This window comes from Apium graveolens, chromosome 11 (assembly GCF_009905375.1).
Source record: "Apium graveolens cultivar Ventura chromosome 11, ASM990537v1, whole genome shotgun sequence".
Lineage (NCBI taxonomy): Eukaryota > Viridiplantae > Streptophyta > Magnoliopsida > Apiales > Apiaceae > Apium > Apium graveolens.
In genome coordinates, this window is record NC_133657.1 from 186,804,068 (window position 1) to 186,809,306 (window position 5,239).

Sequence of the window (5,239 nt, forward strand, 5' to 3'; positions counted from 1 at the left end):
TAGATAAGCATGTTTTTCTAACATAAAGAGCATTATCTCTTTCTTTTTGAAATTTTAGCATGGAAAGCAACTCAGTTTCTAGGTAATCATTCCTTTTCTTAAGCACAAAGTTTTCACTCTTGATTCTATTATTTTCTAAGGTTTGATCCATAAAACTAACATGCAAAGTCTTAAAAAATAATCTTAATTCACAGATATTATCAGTATCAAATGCAAGAGTAGACTGAGTATAACACCCCCAAATCCGGGGTCGGGGATCCGGGTTGTCACGAGTTCCATTTCCCTTAATAACACCCAATCTTAATACACAATCAACTACTCTGTACTGTGACCCCACAATAAACACACACACCACAAGTTATAGTCTCAGAGATGAATATCCAAAAATAATCACAAGTCGTTTTATTCCACAATTATATGTCAATACACCTTAAAAAGGTTTCTGAATAAATTTACATTTCTTTGCCATTATTACAATTCATAATTATACATAAGTCTGGTACATCATAAGTTGAAAGCCTAGCCTATTGGTAGTTCCTACCTCAGCTACAACGACATCAACGCCTATAGAAAACTGCGGAACGTTTCCTAATCATTTGCGAATCGGGAGCTTGGTCCTGTTCATCTTTTCTATCTGTTGTTGTGTGATGAAAGAAGAAAGCAAGGGTGAGCAGCAAGCCCACCAAAATAATATGTATAATGATTAACAATATATGAGCCTTCTCATAGTACTCATGAAAGTCTTGGTCAAAAGAAATGAACCAAGTTTGATATCTTAATGCGATGAAGTCGCAAAATATTCAGTATATATACATATATACTTTTCAAAATATTGGAAGTCCTCTTCCATGCATAATACACACAGAGTTCCAGTGTATAACTGTATAAAAATACCGTTGCAAGGTGATCTCATAAATCTAACCTTGTCTCAATATTTTTCTGAAAATCTTTGTCATGCATAAGATAATCATTTACTAGATATAAGTTTAAAAGATGAAGTTACAAGATACTCCAATATACTTATATCTTTTCCAAATACTACTTGAACTACCACCGTTCAAGTTATAATTAGTTCAAAAGTTCATCACATAGATGAGACTACAAGATAATACTTGAATAGATTCAACCTTTAAAATATCATCAAAATAAAATGAAGTTATGAGATACTTCATTTGATGCAAACATCATTTTGAAAACTTGACCCTGCCAACACTCAACAATCGCCCAACCGTAGCCTTTCTATCGAAGTGCTCTGGGTAGTGTTGCAGAAATTATCCAATTGGATGATGAACTCATTACGGGAGTTTGCCACGCCAGGAAGACCACTTACGATGATCAGTCGTAGTAGTACAACCCCACCATTTTCTACATGTAGAGGAGAACCTGTCGGATTTACTTGTCAACCGAACACTGAACTCCTAAGGAATGGACCGCCTTAGCGGAACTTCCAGGCCATTTGGGCCAATATAATAAGGCTGGGCCGGCACTACTCGGCCACTTACGCCACTCCTAGTTCAGATGAAATCCATGACTCTGAAACGTAAAGCTCGTCCCCACTTTCCCCAAGTAGAAACTTGTTGATACGGCTCCACCAAGAAGTCGTATCTATTTGGAAAGGAGAACTCACCGATATTTCCCAGGCGATGCCTGTTAATGGATTAACTTGTTCCAAGAATTTTACTTCCCGAGTGTTGGGTAAGTAATCAATTCATTTATCAAAACAGCAACCTTGTTGCGAATATAAAACACACCACAGAGCCGGATCCCTCAGGTTTTGAGCGAGTATTTAAATCTCCTTCGAAAGGAGGATCTTAAATATAAAAAATGAGTTTTGGGATCCGCTCTAACTTTTAAAAATCATTTTGAAGACTCACAAACATTTTTAAGAATGTTTGGGGTGATGCTGATTTAATAAAATAAATCAGTCCCAATATATTAGAAAATATCTGAATATTATTATTTAAATAATATTCCCATAAAGAATAATTGAGGTAGAAGTTGGAAAACTTATACTTGAAATGAATAGTAAATAATCAAAGATATACTTATACGAAAGTAATATCTTTATTTGAATATCAAAAGTAAGTTTGATTATCGAACATTATTCTTTAATAAAATAAAGAATATTAATAAATAATAAACGGAGTCATAAAACCTCGAATGAATATTATAAATAATATTCATTAAATAAAATAAAGGAGTCATACATCCTCAAATGAATATCCAAGTAATATTTAATAAATAATCTAAAGGAGTCATAAGTCCTCGAATGAATATTCAAGATAATATTCATTAATAAAATAAAGTTATCGAATAAACCTTATTCGATTAATAGTTTTGAAAACTATAACCATATATATAAATATCTATATATATATATATAAAATCTACTCGGGATCCTCGACTCCCGGTTTTAGAAAATGTTTTCACCTTTGGGTCCCTATACTAAGGGTATATGCAATTTACCGCTATTCTCTAGCATAGGTATTATCAACTGAATCAACAGATATATATGGCAAGAATACGAAACAGGCATGCATATATACCATATTACATGCTACAATATATCGCAAGAATTTGCTAAATAACCATTATGCATCTATCACAAGATAATGCATATACAAGTGTATACATCACAACAACAGTATAACGGATAGAAAACTTGCCTGAGTGCTCCCGGATAGACTTAAGCTTAGAGTGGGTCCGATAACCTATGAATAACAACATAAGTCGGAATTAGACCCCGGTCGCTTAAGAAACTAGACTTTAACCATTTAGAGTCCTAATGTTCGCTTTCGCGCTTAACGATTTACTTAAGTCGCTCGAGTGCCCTCGGCTCCACCATTTTTAATAATTTAACCATTACGAGTTTTAAGGCGATTCCTTCGCGAGTGTCTTACCAACTGTCTAACACTCTTACCATAATTGTTTCATACACTAATTAACCCTTTTTGGTCTTTAACCTATGTTTCAAAGTAAGGCGAGGGGAAAAGTTTCGTTCGCGAAACGCCGTTACTTAAAACGGTCGTTTCTCCTAAACCGTATATCGGAATCAAACGAACTGCATATCAAAACGGAACTCGTAACATGAACTATCTAAACATGGCAATGGTCATAATCTAGCAGGGAGTTCTCGGGTCCAAATGTTATGAACAAAAGCAGTCTAAAGTAAATCGGACATTACGACGGCTATGTTTACGCGATTTCCCAAATTTAAACCAATTCAAAATAACCACAATTCAACTCCAATTCACAACCCAATCAAAACTCCATCCATATTACTTTACAACAGCACCAAATCAACTCATTATAATCAATTCAATATTAACATTTATACTTATGCTTAAGCTTGAATTTAACTATACTTAAAGTTCTTTTAACCAAAACAACAAGATTCACCATCCATTTCACTACCACTCCAACCCAAATTCTAAACCAACAAGCATTAAGCTACTATATCACCATAACAACTAGAATCATCCTATTTAACAAAGTAAAGCTAGGGTTTGGAGATGATATACCTTCCTTGAAGTGGTGTGAGTAGCTAGGAAGCCTTAAGAAGTCTTGAGATGACTTAGGGATGCTTGGATCTTAAAGGAAAAACAAGAAAATCAAGTTAAAATTCTTGAAGTCACTATTCATTGTCTTCTTCATTGATTTCTTGAAGAAGATTGTGAATGATTTGGAGGCTTAAACTCATAGAATAGCCATAACTATGCATAAGGAATACTAGGGAATTATCTTACCAATTTAGGAAGCCTTGAACTTGAATTTTGAAAATTGTTTTCTTTGAAAATGGCAAAAGCCGAGAGCAAAGCGAGGATGAAGGAGAATTTTGTGTTTTTGTTTTGATGAAAATGAATATTTGCTTGGTTGATTGAATTAGTTTTGTTTTGTTTTAGGTCAATTACCCATTTACCCTTGATTTTGTGTGGTTAATATTCCACCACATTTCCTTCCCTCTTATGTCATGCTTGCATCACTTTGTGATGTCATCACCCCTCCTTTGTCCTCTTTCTATTGGTTGGATGACATCATCCTCTCTTATCCCTTTGATTAACTTCCTAATTGTTTGCCTAATGACCGCTGATCTGTTATACGGTTCGCTTAACTTTCATTTTCGTTTATCGTTTGAGGGATCATACCCGGGATCTTATTACTTAGGTTCCCTTAACCTTTCTCAATATATTATATTCCTTTTATGATCCTCTCTTATAATCCTTTAATTTAAATCTTTTTTATCCTGTTACCTTTTACTCAATTCTTTCCGTATCTAGTGGATTTCCGGGAAAAACCAAAGTGTTCGGAATTGGATTCTGACGATCTTTACATACACTTATATATATATAGAGTACTAATAAAATTTCAGAATATCCATAACAGAACCCCTACATAGTGTGGCATGAAAAGTTTTCTCATTCAGCTAAAACACTATTCATAAGGGTTACAAAAAGTTCAAAATTTTGGGGTTATTACAGTCTCCCCTCCTTAAAAGGATTCCGTCCCGGAATCAGATAGAAAATTAATAGGGATACTCTCTTAGCATTGCACTTTCTAACTCTCGAGTAAATTTTCCCACATTGTGGTCCTACCACCAAACTCTGCCTAGTTTAATAACCCTTCTCCTAAGCACTTGTTCCTTTTCACTCTATAACCCTTCCTGGTTGCTCCATATAGGTTACGTCGGGTTGCATGTCTATGCGCTCATATGCCCCTATTTATCTGGCATCCGAATTACACTTCCTTAACATTGATACGTGAAACACATTATGACTTGCTACATGTTCCGGGGTAAGGCTAGCTCATATGCTAACCTCCCAATACTTCTTAATATATCCAAGGGTCCGACACATTGTGGACTTAGCTTTCCTTTCTTTCCGAATCTCATCAATCCTTTCCGAGGGAATACCTATAACAACACTAGGTCCCCTACTTCCTATTCCTTATCCTTTCGTGTCAAATCAACATATGTATCATGTCCATATTGGGCTACTACCAGCCGTCCTCTGATTAGATCTATCATATCCTTGGTCCTTTGGACCACTACTGGTCCGAGCATTTTGCGTTCTACAACTTCATCCTAACGTAAGGGGGATCGACATTGTCTTCCCTCAAAAATCTCTTAAGACGACATCTCGATACCTGACATACGATCTATTGTCGTAATATAACTCAATCCGCGTTAAGTGATCATTCCAAATTCTTTCAAGTCTATTGCATGGAATTTTATCACAGCTTC